Source organism: Rhinolophus hipposideros (genome assembly GCF_964194185.1).
Source record: "Rhinolophus hipposideros genome assembly, chromosome: X".
In the NCBI taxonomy this organism is placed as follows: Eukaryota; Metazoa; Chordata; class Mammalia; order Chiroptera; family Rhinolophidae; genus Rhinolophus; species Rhinolophus hipposideros.
The window spans coordinates 56,466,644-56,485,289 of NC_138046.1; positions in this window are offsets into that span (position 1 = coordinate 56,466,644).

The window sequence follows — 18,646 nt, forward strand, 5'->3', positions numbered from 1 at the left end:
GCATAAATATTGATGACTGTTATGTTTTCTTGTTGTATAGTCCCTTTCCCATTATGAAATGTCCATCTTTGCATCTTGTTACATTGTTTTCCCCTGAAGTCTGTTTTATCTGATGTCAGTATGGGTACACCTTATTTTTTGTGGATTCCATTTGCTTGGAGTGTCAATTTCTACCCTTTTACTTTGAGTCTGTGTTTGTCCTTGTAGCTGAGGTGTGTCTCTTCGAGACAGCGTATGGTTGGGTTTAGTTTTTTGATCCAATCTGCCACTCTGTGCCTTTTTTTTTTTTTTTTGGTTCAGTCCAGTTCATTTACATTTCAGGTGATTATTTATATGTGATGATTTCCCATTATTCTATATTTAGGTTTCGGGTAAGACTGTTTCTCCATTGTTTCTTTGCCTTTTTCTTGTTGTCTATTATTTCTGTGGTGTGATATTCTATGAATGTTCCCTCTGTTTCTTCTTTTATTATAGTATATATTTCAGTTCTGGATTTTTTTTTTTTTAGTGATTACCATTAAGTTTATGTAAAAGAAAGTTTGATATTTAGAGCATTCCATTTTCTTCGTCACGCTTACATTCTCCATTCCTATGTTCCAGTTCAGGCCTTTAGTCCCCCTCTTTTTATGTTTTGGTGGCCACAAATTGTCCCTGTCGATGGTGGTTGAATAGCCTCCTTTACTATTTCTTGTAGTGCAAGTCACATGTTAGACAATTCCCTCAGCTTCTTTATGTTTGGAAAGATCTTTATTCCTCCTTCATATCTACAGGATATCTTTGCTGTATGTGTTGGCTAATAATTTCTCTCTTTCTGTAGTTTGAATATTTGCTTCCACTGCCTCCTGGCTTGTAGAGTTTCTACTGAAATTTCTGATGGTATTCTAATGAGCTTTCCTTTGTAGGTTACCGTCTTCTTTTCCCTGGCTGCCTTAAGTATTCTTTCTTTATCGCTGATTTTAGACAGCTTCAACACAATGTGCCTTGGAGAAGCTCTGTTGGGGTTGAGGTAATTAGGTGTTGTATTTGCTTCTTGGATTTGAAGATCCAGTTCTCTCCACAATTTTGGGAAGTTCTCATCGACTATTTGTTTGAATATACTCTCTGTTCCCTTCTCTCTTTCTTCTCCTTCTGGCATGCCCATTATTCTTATATTGCTCTTTCTGATGGAGTCAGAAAGTTCTTGTAGAGTTCTTTCATTTCTTTTAAGTCTCAAGTTTCTTTCTTCTTCCATCCGTGTCATTCCCAGGTTTCTATCTTCAATTTCACTGATTCTTTCATCCATCTGGTCAACTCTTCTACCTAAGCTAGCTATTTTATTCTTCATTTCTTCTATTGAGCTCTTAATCTCCAGAAATTTTAGTTGTTTTTTTTTTTTTTTTAATTTCAGGCTCTTTGGTAAAATGTTCATTTTGTTCTTTGATTGTGTTTCTGAGTTCTTTAAACTGCCTGTCTGTGTTTTCTTGCATCTCGTTGAGCTTTTAAGAACTGCAATCTTGAATTCTCTGTCATTTAAATCACTTATTTCTATATCTTTAAGTTCATTTTCTGGAGACTTTTCATTTTCTGTCTGCGCTGTCTTGTTGCCTTGGTTATTCCTGTCAATTAATGATTTATTGTTTTTCTTCCTTGTCATGTACAGCAGTGGGTTCTGCATAGCAGTGAGATGAACTTCTATCCACTCTCAACAGTAACTGAAAAGAAATGAGCAGAGTGTCAGGACCCTGTGAGAAAATGAAAAAAAAAAAAGAAAGAACAAAACATTCATACAGTTGGAGTCTCAGAAAAAGAGAAGAAAGAATATGGGCTGAAATGTGTTTGAAGAAGTAATGGCTGAAAACTTCCCAACAGTTAAAATGTTGACATTAGTAGACTGTGATAAGTTTCTTATGTATAATGTAATAATTCAAGCAACCACTAGAAAACCTGTACCCAAAAATACTCATACATAAATAACTGGTTTGGATGGTATTTTTGTTCAGTATATTGACAGTGTGCCAGGTGTACCAGAGATTTTCTGCTGTCCCTCGGGATCCACTCTCCACTCTTTTATAGCCCGCTCTGTGTCCCAGGAAGTTAACCTATATGGATTACATCAGGGAGTTCCCTTCCCGTCTTGGTTTCTGGTAGGGTTTGAGCAGTGGAGATCCCTGGCCAGACATTAAAGAGAATGAAGAAACTGTAGCCATGCTGTTTATTCCTGGCTTCCTCCTTACAGGATCACATCAGGCTGGCTGCTGTCCTTTAACTAAAGGTCAAAGCTCCTGTCAAGGGAATACTTTCTATATTACATTTTCCTTTTTCTGATATCTGTCCCTCCATTTATCCTTTTGGGTATAGAGGTAGTAACAGCCCCAAGTTACTGCACTCTGTCTCTCTTGGTTTCCTACACCCTACCCATACCTTTGTAGATAGTCCTTTTGTTAAACTTTCTACTAATTATGCTAATTTGCGTGTGCCATCTGTTTCCTGCTGGGACTAATATAAATGATGTCTCAATTTTCAAAGACTTAGAGTACGATAAAATAAACCTAACATGAAATATGACTAAATATGATCCAATCTGTCTCTCTCTGATTAATCTAGGCTCTTGCAGTGCTTCCAGATTATCGTTCTGAACCTCAGTCTTCAGAGTATCATAGCTATGATATGGAGTATTAACAGTTCATGGAATATTAACAGTAGCTTGCATTTATTATTTACTTATTCTTTCCATGCACTGTGCTAAACATGTTTTACATGCATTAGTTCACTTACCCTCCATAACTATGAAGTAGGTAATGCTTTTTTCTTGTAAAGGTAAGGAAAGTAAGGCTCAGGGAGGTTAAATAGCTTCTTAGAGATTTCACAGCTAAGAAAGCGCAGCTGGGCTATAAACTCAGGTGTGTCTGACTCCATAGCCCACGTTTTAAACTTAAAGTGTGGTGCTCAGATCAGAAGCATCTGGGAGCTTGTTAGAAATAAGAATCTCAGCGTTCACCTCACACCTCCTAAATCAGAATATGCATTTTAACAAGATCCCCAAAGGATTCACATGCACATGAAAGTTTAAGAAGCAGTACTCTACACCATGTTGCTCTGCAGCCTGACTACTATAGAACGTTCTATTTGATTGGTGCTGGGTAAAAAGAGCGTTTGCCTAAAAGAGTGACTATCTGAAGTGATAGATATGTTAATTTGCTTGATTTTAGTAATCATTTTGCAATGTATATGTATATCAAAACATCACTGTTGTATACCTTAAATATATACAATTGTATTTTGTCAGTTGTACTTCAATAAATCTGGGGCAAAAAAATGTTTACCATTCTGTGCTTTGTAACATTAGCATCATGTGGCCTTCTAGCTGGAATCTGCAAAGCCAATGTTGTCATTTTTGTGACAGGGGCATTAAGAGCTGTTCGGGAATCTAACCTGGTGAGAGATGCCAGGAAGCAGCAAGAGCTGCCGCTGATATGGAAAAGAAAGCTTGGACACAGGTTGCTTCCAGGAGGGTTTTTTTTTTGTAATTTTTTTTCAACTACAGTTGACATTCAGTATTATTTTATATTAGCTCCAGGTATACCACACAGTGGTTCGACATTTATATAATTTACAAAGTGATCCCCCTAATAAGTCTAGTACCCTCCTCTGCCAGGAGTTTTTTATGGTTGGACTTCAATCATGTTTTATGTACACTTATTTTTTTTCTTTTTTAAGGAGGGTGCAGCTCCCGTGGCCCATGCAAGGATCAAGTGTACACTTGTACATGTACCTGTACAGCACCTGTAGTTGCTACACTTCAGAGACTCCTGAATCTGTGTATACTTGGCCATTCCTCAGAAAAACTGGGGTGCTCAGAAAGTTTGACTTAATGCCCTTAGGCTCTCCTTTCTACAGTGTTTGCTTCCTACCCTCATTCCTTAGTCATGTTTACCTAAAAATAAAAGGCCAATATAGGAGGCAACAAGCATTTATTTGAGATTTAAAGAAAAAAAGAATAGCTATTCTGGAAGCACTGTATCAGACCAAAGTCCAAATGGTGTTCCAATCTGGAAACAAAGGCAAGGGAGACAAAGGAAGGGAAGGGGAACAATTACATCAATACAAGAAAGGCATTTCTATTGGTGCAGATAAACTAACATAGTGATGCTAATTCTAAGCAATGTTTTTAATTTTCAGTTTTATAGTCATCATTCTGGTAGTCATAATATTTGCTTTCTTGTTCTTTGAAAACAGTTCTTTGGGACACAATGTTGCTTAAGGTCCGGTCCAAAGGTTATTTTGCCCTGTTTTAACATTCCAAAGGTTTAAGGCATAAGATGTGCAAGGCAGTTCCTCTGGGATGGCAGTTCCAGTTCCATTTTATAGTGGTTTCGTTTATATTGTTTTTCACTACTCCTCCCCCACCCCATGTTCTTCCTCTCAACCCTTTCTGCCCCTGTCAATTATGCTTTCAAAAAGCATATCTGATGATAAACCTATGAAATGTGCTCCAGCTCATTAGTCATCAGGGAAATTCAAACTAAAACCACGATGAGATACCACTACATACCCGTCAGAGTGGCTAAAATGAGAAAAATATGGACAGTACCATGTATTGATGAAGATATGGATCAACTGGAACTTTTATCAACTCTCGGTGGTAGTGTCAATTGGTACAACTACATTGGAAAACCATTTGGCAGTAGCTACTAAAGCTGAACTTATGCATACCCTATGACAAGTAATTCCACTCATGGATTTGTTTTTTAGATTTTATTTTTTAAATTAGTTTCAGGAGTATAAAACAATATAATGATTAGACATTTACACCCCTCACAAAGTGGTAACCTCCTGAGTCTACTACTGCTCTGACATCGTACATAGCTATTACAATACCATTGACTATATTCCCTATGCTGTACTTTATATCCTGTGACATGTATATAATTATAGTTGACATTCAGTATGATATTAGTTTCATGTGTACAGTGAATCCACGCATGGATTTTTAATCAAGAGAAGCTCTTACATGTGTGCACAAGGATACACAGGCATGTACAGATATCCATTGAAGAATTTTGTGATAGTAAAAAATGGAAAACAACCTAAATGACCATTAACAGAATTAATGTATAAATTATGGTGTATTCACCTGATGAAATTCCATAAAGCAGTTAAAAGGAATTATAACTACATATAACAACATAGAACTAGAGCAAAACATATTAAAACCATATCATTGAGGTAAAAATTTGCATAAAATTCTGTATAATTACATTTATGTAAATAAAAGAACAGAAAACAATATCCTATAACGTTTATAGTACATGCATAGATAATAAAAGTAAAGTACTCACTAAATATTTCTATGCACACACACGCACACACACACACACACATACACACTATCGTGCAAGGCGGCCTGCAGGGTCCCTGGTCCCTCTCCCCACACAAGAATGCAGGACATGGTGAGGCCAAAAAGGAACACCCACGGAGCCATAGGTAGGGGAGTCATACCACTATATTCTCGCTGCCGTCTGGGTTGGAGACACAAGAAGCAGGAGCCACAGGATCTGCAATCCACACTCCGCCACACTTCGCTGCTTGCTAGCTCAGCCACCATCTTCTTGCTAGCCCCCATTTTCCTGCTAGTGTAGCCACAGCAGTTATATTAGTGGTCAATGGCTCACTGGTTACAGATGACGGCCAACTAGCCACAGCTGATGGCCATCCAATCACAGTTGATGGCCATTTACTACCTGAGCCAGCACCTTTCCACATGAGGCCGAGAGCCTGGAAACTGCACTCCTGGCTCTGTCCCCACACTCCACCCCTACAGGGTCTCGCGTCACAATCTACGTGACAAGCGTCTTCCTCGAGGGGCTCTGTGCGAGGAGCCTGGAGGTGAATGCAGTATCCTGGACACAGCCAGGGTTTCTCAGGGCACCACCGATCCTTCTGGGCACAGCCAGACGTCCTGGACACAGCCAGGGCCCTCAGGGCACTGCCACTCTCTCTCTGGGCCTCTCGGGGTACTGTGCTGGAACAACAGCAGCTCACAGTCAAGGTGCTTACATATTCTCGATGGCGGCCAGTCAAGACACAAAAGCAAACATCCGCCAGTTCAACTACATGGTATGGTTCCCAAGCAAACAGTCAAGTGGTCCATTAAATTAGGGATAGAAGGCAATTCCCCATAGTCCAGAGTCATTCACCAGGGCTGTCCTGGAGGTGAGGAATGACCTTGACCTCACCCTCATCTCCCACGGAGGACTTAGCAAGTGTTTCCTCCTGGGACTACAAGTCCTGCATCCGGGCTGCCTCAGCAAGCACTTCCCAGCCCACAGGGCCCCAACGACGTTCGCTTTCTCCAGCCTCTGCTGGTTGGGGAACCATCCATGTCTTTCCACCCCTCCACGGGGGTCGAGCTCTCCAGCAGCTGCTCCTCCTGGTCTTCCTGAGACTGAGTGTTCATACGCACAAACTGCTCCACCGCCCTTCGGAGGGCTTTGGCCGGCACCGTACCCTGCTCACTGCGCCATTTGTCATGCGGGGTGGCATGTGGGGTCTCTGCTCCCGCTCCCCACACAAGAATGCAGGACATGGTGAGGCAAAAAAGGAACACCCACGGAGCCATAGGTAGGGGAGTCATACCACTATATTCTCGCTGGTGGCTGGGTTGGAGACACAAGAAGCAGGAGCCACAGAATCCGCAATCCACACTCTGCTGTTTGCCAGCCCAGCCACCATCATCTTGCTAGCCCCCATTTTCTGCTAGCGTAGCCACAGCAGTTATATCAGTGGCCAATGGCTCACTGGTTAAAGTTGACGGCCAACTAGCCACAGCTGATGGCCATCTAATCACAGTTGATGGCCATTTACTACCCGAGCCAGCACCTTTCCACGTGAGGCCGAGAGCCTGGAAACTGCACTCCTAGCTCTGTTCCCCCCCCCACACACACACGACCAGTTAGTTGCAGAACTAGGATGAGAAGCCAGTATTCTTCCTCTTCCTCCTCCTCCTCCTCCTCCTCCTCCTCCTCCTCCTCCTCCTCTTTTTCTTTTTCTTCAATTAAGACTTTATCTCTTAGAGCAGTTTAAATTTCACAGCAAAATTGGGAGAAAGGTACAGAGATTTCCCATATTCCATATTCTTTAACCTAAGCAATGGGGGCTTCAAACACCAAAGAATCCACATGATTATTAACTTAGCTCCTTGTTTACAGTAGCAGGGCCTTGTGTAGCTCAGAACACATTATGGGAACCTGGCGAGTTTGGAGGATCAACAGGGTTAACCATCTCTCTTACACGAAGTCAGGAGGCAAGGTTGCTATAAGCTTTTTTTCTACATCCTCACCCTCTGTGTACTGGCCAGGAATGCTGAGTCTGACCTGCTTAAGGGTATCAGTAAACAGGGTAAATAACGTGAAACACTAGTAAGCAGGTGACTGTTCCAACCTAAAGATGAACTCCTGTAGCTCTTCTCTGTCATGTTTGACTAGCTTTGCCTGAAGCTTCACAACAAAAGCCCAGCCCAGAGAACATAAAAGCTATAAATGGTCTTCAGTGTAATTAAAACGGCCTATTGGCAGAGTGATTGTATCATAACTAAGTTCTGAACAACACAAGTTTTAATGTTAAGGACCTACAGGGTATTTAGGAGAAAACAACAGAATTCTTGAAAATGAAAGGCAGTACAAGTGCATGGTCCCTGCTCTCCCTGACCGACTGTGGTTACTTTTTTCTCAATTACTTATAAATTGGCTCTAAATTGCCCAGGCTGTTAAAACCTTGAAAATCTACCAAAGGGGTATGTAAGATAGGCAGAATAAAAGTTTTAGAAGGGCAGAGGAAAAAGAAGAGGAGACTTTCTTCAGTATTTTTGTTGTTGTCGTTCTTGTTCTTTAATGTTGGAATTGATAGTCTGACTCTGGAGAGAAGCCTTAAAAGAGGTTTGGGTTCTAGTCCCAGCACCACCACTTACTGGCTCTGTGACCTTGAACAAATCAATGAACTACTTTCAACTTCAGATACCTCATTTATAATATAGTGATAATAATAGTACTTACCTAATATGGTATTTACATACTTCACTTAGTACAGTGTCTGGCACATGGTAAGAGCTCAATAAATTAATGATGATCATTCTTGTTGTTAGAGCATCATGGAAACAAAGGAGGAGAACATTTCGAGTAGGAGAAGGAAATCTGCTCTACATAATGCCAAATGTAGCAGAGAGGTCAAGGAGGATGAGAACTGAGAAAAGGCAAAGTTTCTGAGACTTGATTAGAAATGCCGAGTGATATTTATACTTGAGACTTATCTTCTGAGTTCCTTACTTTTACTGGAAATGTGAATCAGATAGAAAATCCATTACTTTTTGTGGTCAGGATACATGTTTACTTTAACATGGGAGCAAGCAATGCGTATAGGGAGAGCTGTGACAGCCATATCAGACTCTTGTCACACTGTCCATTATAACTTTCTGTAATGTGGAAATGTGCTTTATCTGCACTGAGCAATACATATATGGCTCTTGAGCATTTGAAATGTGGCTAGTATAACTGAGGAACTGAAATTTTAATTATATTTAATCGTAATTAGGTTAAATTTAAATAGCCACATGTGGGTAGGGGCAGTCATCAGTCTAATTGGGAGCGCAAGGCATATAGAAACCAGTTAAATACCTAAAGGATTGGGGTCAGACAGTAGTGACTTAATTGTTCAGAAAAAGAGCAATACCCTTCAGGGCTGGAGAACTTAAGAAGAGTCTTATAGAGCAGGTGAAACTTGGGCTTGACCTTGAAGGATGCATAGTGTTTGGATAGGAAGAAAGAAGTCTGGAAGGTCATTCCAGAAGCACCTTCCAGGATTGGAGGGGGTGGGCAAAGGTTTAGAGTTAGAAATGCCTCCTATATGACAAGTTTGAGGAAAATGGCAATTCTAGAATAGAGCATTCATATTAGGAGTTAAGTGGGTTTGGGTCAGGTCATGGACAGCTTGAATGCTAGAACAAAGCATTTGGGCTTTCTCTACATAGGCCAAGTTTGGCAAGTTTGGCAAAGCTTGCTTAAAACACAGATTCCCAGGCCCCACCCTGACTTACTAAATCAAATTTTCTGGGTTGCAGATTAGGAAATCAGTATTTTAAGCAAGTCCTCCAGGTGTGTACGATGCACATTCGAGTTTGAGATCTGTTAGACAGGAAGAAGGGAGCACTTGGTAGCTGTCGGTCAAAGGAGTGACATGATGATAGAGGTATCATAGGAAGCTTGATAAGGTGGGAAGGTGTAGGATGGAAAATAAGTACGGAAACCAGTTAGGTGACTATTAAAGTAGTTCAGGTATGAACTTTACAAATCCAGACCTTTCTGGCTGATACCTTTGGAACTGTCAAATAGATTCCTTGCAGGCCGTATTTGAATTTTTCACATAATTTGTTTGTTGTTTTAAATGACGAGGACCCAGGCACCAGAGCCTGACCTCCTGGGTTAAAATCCCAGCCCTACTATCTAAGCTGTTTTAATCTAGACAAGCTTCTTAAAGTTTTTGTGCTTCAATGTCCTTATCTATAAGCTGGAGATGATCACAGCTCCTAATTCATAAGGGCGTTGTATTAAATGAGATCAGAAACTGCTTACAACAGTACTTGGCACATAATAAGCATTCAATTAATGTTGGTATTAATATTATTTAAACTAAAGAACTCTTTCAATTTATTCCAATTTATATAATATTTAAAGCTAATCAGTTACATTCCACCAAAGAAGTATTAAATTTGCCCATTTAGAATATTAAAACCAAGCCCTACACTTTTTGCTTGAAGAGTTGTTTTTTAAAGCATAATTCTTCATTCAATTTAACATATGATTATCCTTCATAAAATAAGTCTAAATAGGGGGTGACTGGTTAGCTCAGTTGGTTAGAGCGTGGTGCTAGTAGCACCAAGGTTGCCGGTTTGATCCCCACATGGGCCACTGTGAGCTGCACCCTCCTTAAAATAAATAAATAGATAAATAAATAAATAAATAAATAAATAAATAAATAAAGTCTAAATAGAGGATGAATTGTTGTTTTAACTGAATGTATTAACCTGTGTATACTCAGTTCTTGGCTATGTACTTTTTATATTATAAAAACTCTGTACTTTTTATATGGCTACTAGCTTTCAATGAATGCTGCTTATGATATTTATTTTAGAGAAAAAGAATGAACTCTTTTTGTTCTAGGGGACTGATAATGAAAATAAAATTTAGTTTCTTGTATGGGCATGTGGGCTGGTGCCAGTGACCCTACAATGTACCGTGGAAACTTTTTCAAGGAATGAGAAGGTCTCTTTAGGTGACTAACTTGGCAGTTTGTGAACTGCTGACTGCTGCTTCACTCTTCTTCCAGACCTCACCTGAACAGCAGCTTCTCCTAGCCTCTTTCCTTTGCTTTGACAGTCAGTTGCCTGAAGCAGCTATCATGATGCACCTTCCAGTCTTGAGGGCAGCGAGGGAAGGAAACAAGCTGAAAATCCATCATAGCCACCTACACACTTCTGAGACAGGCTAAGACAAGAAATTGTCTTCGATTCTTCTTTCTGCGTTCAGAAACAAAGTCACTCCTACCTTTGTTCACTTAGGTTCTGTTAGATGGTTGAAAAGGATGGGTCTGTGACATGGTTAAGGTTATTTTTTAATGTTTTGAACAGATGAATACATATTTTCCCAACCACCTCCCTAATTGTCCGTTTCCCTTCACTGGTGTCAGTCACCTGCTACCAGTGTCTTGTATACCCTCCCAGAGATATTCTATACATATTTGAATATATACACCCTTCATTTTCATACAAATTATAGCATACCATAAATGCTATTCTGCACCTTGCTTTTTTTCACTTTACATGGAATACTGTTTCATATTAGTATATAAGAGCTTCTTTATGGCTGCACAGTATTTCATAATTATTAGAGATGTACTAGAATTTATTTAAGCAGTCCTTTGTTGGTAGATGTTTAGGTTGTATCCATCTTTGGCTATTACAAGACATGTTTATACATATTATATTTTACATGTGAGACTATATCTCTTGGAGAAATTGGTTAGGGCACTTTGGCCACTGGTTTGTTCAGGCTATAAAACCACAGTACTACATGTGGAATCAAAGTTTCTAGGAGGTCTAGCCATGCCCAACTACACAAATGTCACGGGATATTAAGCTAGAAGGGATCTTAGAGATCTCAGAGAGGGCCAAGATCACACAGAAATTTAGAAGCAGATCCAGGATTAAAACCCACAACTTTTTACTGCAGTCCACAATGTAGCTTATTTATGTATTTATTTATTTATTTTTAACTACACTATATTGCTGTCTGTAAGAGAGATTTGGCATGGCATGATTTCTGTCCCAACAGACAGGACTGAACATTAACTGGCTTACTGTGATCTCACTACTCTGTCTTTACCTGATTTCTCTTTCCAGGGCCTTACTTTGCCAACCTAATTTACCCTACTTTCCCTGCTGTTCTGACTTCTCCCACTAATAATAACTCCATTTTTTAAAAAAGAGAGCTGAAGTTCTTTATGGTTTGGGGACCCTTTCATCGTAAAGCCAAATAGGAAAGGCAGGCATGCTGGGGAGGTGATCTGGTAATGGCACAAGGTTCATGATCTTACCTGTTGCTTTCTACTCTTAGCTCATCTATTAAGTCATCAGGCAGCCTAGGGGGAGTCTCTTTCTCCTCTTGGCACTTGGAATAGCTCCTTCACTTGGCCATAAGGTTGAGCACATTAAGGTCCAACAAATGCATAAGGTATCCAATAAGAAAGAATACGAAAGTTGTGCAGATAGTTTAATTCTTACTGAATTGTACTAGGGAGCAAACTCCAGGTGATGTTCTTTGTGGGCAGTCCAAGGAAATCAAAGGCTTTGGCGTCAGGGACAGACATTTGTGAGTGGAATGACTCTTAAGTCTATCTTAACTCTAGCCCAGGCCACAGAGTTAATTGACCTTTGCTGCCAATATTTATGAAATGCATACTATGATAATGAACAAAATAATTCTGGGGACGATTGTGGGGCTATCCCTAGGACAGTTTTTCTTAATGTATAATTCTCTGAGCACCTGCATTGCTGAAAAGCATGGGTCCCTGAGGTCTGAAAGTGGTCCTCCTCCCCAAATGATTCTTCTGTGAATGTAACTATGAGAACTGCCTAAGGAATGGTAAATTGGGGAATTGGTCATGACCCTTTGAATTTGGGATGGCCTATAAGGTTAGTGACAAGAGCTGACTAGCAATTCCAGATAGCATACAGTTATTTCATTTGAGATTTCATAAAGACTGGGTTAGGTGCCCCCTTCAAGTTCCCACAGACTCTGTGGCATGCTGTGTCATAACTGAATGTTTTTGTCCCTTCCCCATATAATCCAGAGGGTTCTTAGTTGTGAACAAACTTAAGCAGAAAATATTTGTCTTGAAAGCATATGGAATAGCTCACAGAATCACAGTTTGGACTGGAGAACCAGACTCAGGGCTACACAGCCACCATCACAGCTGCCATAATTACTACCATTGCCACTGCTTGCACAATTACTGTGTTAGCTCAGGTCCTCGGAGGAGCGGATACCAAGCTGGTATTAGACACAGAAGAGATTTATTGGGGAGAATGCCTATGAGAGAAAATAGGGAGGGAGCTAGAGGAAGCTGGGAGAACTGTCAGACTTCAATGTAAATCTGACCTTATAGATGGGAGAAGGAAAGAAGGTTGGATATGAAGAGTCAAAGACTGAAGTCCAGTGCTGATCAAGTTTGACCAGGCTGAAGGGGAGTCCCGTTGCCACTGTCTCCCAATTCAGAGGATGGATCCTTTGATAGAGTAAGCATAAATCACATGCCTGTGCTCTGACTGTAAGAGGGACCAGCTTCCTACTGTGTTTCCCCCAAAATAAGACCTAACCATAAAATAAGTCCTAGCATGATTTTTCAGGATGACGTCCCCTGAACATAAGCATAAGTTATAGGTCACACAGTCCTATGTCTCCCAGAAATGGGCCTAACTTCATATCCCAGCTGTGCTCAGTTACTGGCTGGGAGCAATGTGGCAAATACTCAGAGCAAAGCAGCAAATATTCGGGTGAATTGAGAGTACAGCAGCTGGGGCAAAGGTCAATTACACTCTCCACATTGGAAGAACTGAGAGGTACATTTTCATGACCGTCTCAATTGGAGAAGATTGTCTACTTCTTTGGGTCACTGTCTCCCAATTCAGAGGATGGATCCTTTGATAGAGTAAGCATAAATCACATGCCTGTGCTCTGACTGTAAGAGGGACCAGCTTCCTACTGTGTTTCCCCCAAAATAAGACCTAACCATAAAATAAGTCCTAGCATGATTTTTCAGGATGAGGTCCCCTGAACATAAGCTCCAATGCGTCTTTTGGAGCAAAACTAATATAAGACCTGGTCTTATTGTGGGGGAAACAAGGTACCTAAATTTCTATGTCCTCTCCCCCAAATAAAGGGGTTCAAATGCTGGACAGCAACACTCTCAAAAAGGATAAATATCTACTACTTGAGAGCAGAGATCTTTGTCTTGCTCATTGCTACTACAAATATTTACAAATAAATGTTTATTGAAATAATTGAATGAATGTGGCCAGCTGGTTTTCAAGTGAACACACACACACACACACACACACACACACACAACCAATTTAGTCATCAAGGAAATGCAAATCAAAAACCACTAGGAAGACTATAATGAAAAAGATGACAAGTGTTGTTGAGGATATGGAAAAACACAGCTGATGGAAATGTAAAATGGTACAGCCACTTTGGAAAAGTCTGGCAGTCCCTCAAAATTTTACATGTAGTTACCATATGATCCAGCATTTTACTTGTAGGAATGTACCCAAGTGAACTCAAAACATACGTTTATGTAAAAATGTGTACATAAATATTCCTAGCTGCATTATTCATAATAGCCAAAAAATAGAAACAACCCTGTGATGCTTAATTTTATACGACAACTTGACTAGGCTGTGATGCCCAGTTGTTTGGTCAAATACCAGTCTAGATGTGTTGTGAAGGTATGTTTTAGATGTGATTAATATTTAAATTAGTAGATGCTGGGTAAAACAAATTACCCTCCATAATGTGGATGGGCCTCATCCAATCAGTTGACGGCCTGAGGCACAAAGACTGAAGTATCCTGAAGAAAAAGGAATTCTGCCTCCACGCTGCAACGTATAAATGCTACTTGAAGCTCCGGCTTTTGTACTCAAGACTGCAACATCAAATCTTTCCTGAATTTACAGCCTGCTTGCCTGTACTGCAAACCAGTCTCCGTAATTGTATGAGCCAATTTCTTAACATATCTTTCTCCCCTCCCCTCACCATTCTGCTTCTCTGGAGAATCCTGACTAATACAAACCTTTATGTCCATTCACAAATGAATGGATAAACAATATGTTGTATCTCTATATAATGGAATATTATTCACCATAAAAAGAAGTGAAGTACTGACACATGCTACAACATGGATGAACTTGGGTAACATTATGCTTAGTGAAAGAAGCCCAGACACACAAAAGGCCATATATTGTAAGATTCCATTTATATGAAATGTCCAGAATAGACAAATCCATAGAGATGGAAAGTAGATTAGTTATTTTTCCAGGTCTTGGGGGAGGAGGGAATAGGGAGTGAAGGCTTAATGGGCATGGGGTTTCTTTCTGGGGTGATGAAAATATTCTGGAACTAGATAGTGGTAATGGCTGTACAACTTTTTACTAAAACCAGTGAATTGTACCCTTTAAATGGGAGAATTGTATGGTATGTAAATTATATCTCAATACAGCCATTATTTAAAGAATAAATCATATCTATTACAACCCCCCCTCTCCCATACCTTCCCTCCACCAGGCAAAGTAAGTAGAGCTTGCCAACTGCCTGGCAACATCCATTCTCCCCAAATTCCATGCTGCATTTTGTGATAGTACTTCTTCCCCTTCGATACTAATTGAGGTGATCATTTAACCCGATTTTTAAAAAGAAAAATGCTAGGGGTGAGGGCTGTAGGGAACTCACTTGTTGTTTTGACTCCAGGCCCAGATGCCACCCAGATACTGATGAGGGAGTGGCTTGGAACAGGATAGGCAAGAGTCTGTCGAAAAGAGGAGGCACAGGGGTGGCCAGTTAGCTCAGTTGTTTGGAGCGTGATGCTGATGGCACCAAGGTTGCCAGTTCTATTCCCACATGGGCCACTGTGAGCTGCGCCCTCCTTAAACCAACCAACCAAACAAACAAACAAAAACGACTATGGTATATAATTTTTTAAAAAGAGAGAGAGAAGGCACAGAGGATATGTGACTGATTTTGCATCAGGTATCTTGTAAGGATGCTAACAGTACAAACCGAGCATTCTATAGAAGGAAGCCATTCTTCCATCCTAGCTACTGACTTTCCAGGCCTTGCCCAGCCCCTCCCACCACCTAGAGTCCTGTGACTGGACTGTCATTACCATCACCATTTATTTGTCAATCACCTCTTCCCATGTGGATGCCAGCTATGTCTAACAAGTCAGCTCTGGCTACAGTGGCTTTGAAAGCTCAAACATACACCTGAGCCTTATATGGTTCAGAGGGGTTCTGAATGCTGATAAAGATGCCGAGAGCTTTTAGACCCATTTTCTGTTCCTGCTGAGTTGGGGGTTGGAGGTAGGGGTCGGTGAGGAATCAATCTTGGATCACCCTTTCCTGCAGAACTTTGGTTCTTCAAGAGGAAGAAATTTCCCTGAACACTACCTAGCATTCAGGGGTTAGCTAGGGGTATCACTTTAGATAACCAGTCCTTGGGATATCAGTGCTCTTAATGGGGAAGGGGTTCCCAGGGCCTCAGCAGTCTCCTGACTGTCAACATTTCCAAAGTCTCTAGTCCTAAAAAGAGTAAAGAGCTGGAGTCTGGATATTGCCTGAAAGAGGAAAGAGAGTTGGAGAGAAGCAGGGCAAATTCTCAGTTTCTCCTAGCAGGGCAAAAGGAACAGGGAAATAAGAGACCAGAGGATTCAGTGACCTAAAGCGCCAGAGAGTCCTGGGGCTGAAAATAGAGAAGCTGATGGGTGAAGGGGATCAGATGGCAGGAAATTTACAGGTCTATACCAGCCATGGGGGAATCCAGAAAAAGTGTAACACCAGCAGCAATGCCTTCAAGGAGCATATGGTAATTCAGTCATGGAGTAAAAATTAATACACTTGAAATAATTTGTAATTTGGTGCTGAACTGTGGTCTTGACAAATATGTGCTGTAAGAATTCTGAGAAGGGACAGATCATGTGCCTGGCATCCTCTGTGAGCTGAATGGCTAACCAAGGCAGTGGGTGTCCCAAGGGACTTTATGCCCTGGCTACATAAGGTACAGCTCTTAGAGATGAGTGTGCCTGAGTTTTGCATGGTTTCCTGGAGGAAGTATGGGGGAAGAAGCTTCATCACCATCACCATTTGTCAATCACCATTGCCATCAACAAGAACCACAATAAACAGTAATTGAGCAACACTCTCTGTGTCTACACTTCTGTTGGGGAGGCAGGGCAAACACAAATTGTTCAAGGACTAGTACAAGAGAGCATGTGCCAGTAGCACAAAGACAAAGGGAAAAGTGAGGGTTAGGGAGGTAAGAGAAGGCTTCCTGGAGGAGGTAGTACAGGCATACCTCACAGATATTGTGGATTCGATTCCAGACCATCCCAATAAAGGAAATTATAATCTTTTTACTGCTGGAGGTTTTTGCCTTCGATTTGTAAAAATTGCAGCATCTGTGAAGCACAATAAAGTGACACGCAATAAAACGAGGTGCACTTGTACTTGAGCTGACCCTTGAAAGAAGGTCAGGGTTTGGACTAGAGAGAAAAGAGTGAAGGGGGTGGTAAATGGCCTCAACAAGGCACAGAGGTGGGAGTGAGCGAGGCAAGTATAATTAAGTGATAAAACCTGCTGGACTGGAGCACAGGGTGTGTGGTAGAGTGACGTGGGCAATAAAGTTGGAGAGGGCAATACTAGTGGTGATTATAGACTCTTGAATGGCAGACAGGAGTTGTTTTGGAACAAAGTAGGAAGGCCTTGTAGATTTGTGTATTGGGGGAGTGATGAAGGCACAGGGAAGAAGGAGGAAAGACTAAAAGAAAAGCATTGGGATTCTATATTCTTCCTAGCTTCAGTCTCCAGTGTTAGGGTGACCAACTCATCCTGAGCAACCTGAGATGAGTTTGTCACCTTACTTGAAATCAATCTTGAGAATAGGTTCCTAAGAAGCCCCCAGGCAGTTCTGCACCATATACTGTTGGTGGAGAACCTTATGCCAGTTGGAAAGCCCTGACCAATCAACACTGTGTGAAGTGTTCTCCAACAGTGTGGACCTGCCTTGTGAAATGGAACGGAGGAAGGGTCAGCCTGTTAGCCCAGCTGGTAGCACAAGTGCAGACCAAGATGGGATGACTGCTTCAAAAGCAACAAACTTTAGAAGTTGATCTGTCTCTGAATCAGCCCTGAGGAAAGGAGGCAGCAATTGCAGGGATCTTAAAAACCAACACAAGACTACGTCTTTCTCAAGGCCATCATTTTGGTGGCTACTACTTGGCTACTCCACACACAGATTTCTTTTTACTAACTTCCTGCAGCAAAAGGAGACTGGCACAGGCTCTGCTACATTTATATTACTACCAGGAGGCAGATGCTTTCTTTTCCTCTGAGGTTTAGAATTATGCAAATGAAGGCATGAAAACAAAAGCTCAGTGAAGTGGGGGAGTATTGCTCTTAAGAATTCAGGCAATTTTCAGAGTTCTTTAAGACATCCCTCTCAGTTTTTACTAACAGCTCTCTTGGCTCCTCTCCAGTCTATTTAGAATTTGGCACCTCTTCAGAACTTCCCAGTCAAAGACCTCAAAGTTCATTTTAATGTTCCTATCGGCTCCTCATTTTGCAAGTGAAGAAATTAAGGCATATAATATGAGCTTTCAGTGTCTGTGGGCTGACCTTGAGTCTTGACACCCTCCTAATCCTTCTTTATCTTCCCTCTGCTGCGTACAGTTTTGCCTGGAAAGGAAACTCTATGGCCCAATTGCCTCCCAGGTCTTCCACCCCACCCCACCACGATAGTATCTGCAGGGCAATAGGACCTAGGGAAGTTCAACCGCGAGGCCCAGGGAGACACACCTGCCTAACTGCGTGGGTTGAGCAAGTGTGGGAGCGAGCTAGTTAGGGAGGGCGGGGTAGAAGCAGGCGTCTGCTGTTTTGGGGGAAGAGGAAAGCTGTGGCTCCCTCTGGGGTCGAAAGTCGTTGTGAGAAGTGCTTCTGAAGATTGGCCCAAGCCCCTTTGTGTCTCGCCGCTCCACACCGAGCATCCCGCCCTGGAACTCGAAGGCTGATTTTTGGCCTCAGCTATCCCTCCCATTTCGCAGCCCCCCACCCCCATGCGCCCATTGGTGCCTTAGTTCCTGAAACATCCGTCCTCTCACAGCTGAAATGCGGGCAAGGCAAGACCCATGCAGCAGACGGCACCCAAGTTTGGCGACATATGCCCAGCTGGGTTGGCGCCTCGCACGTCGTGCTTCTCGGTAGTAAAGTCTCTCCGTGGTAAAGAAGCCCCTCCAGCTTTCTCTTAACCCTGCAGCGCGCACTCTACTTCTTTCCCCAGAGACTGCACTC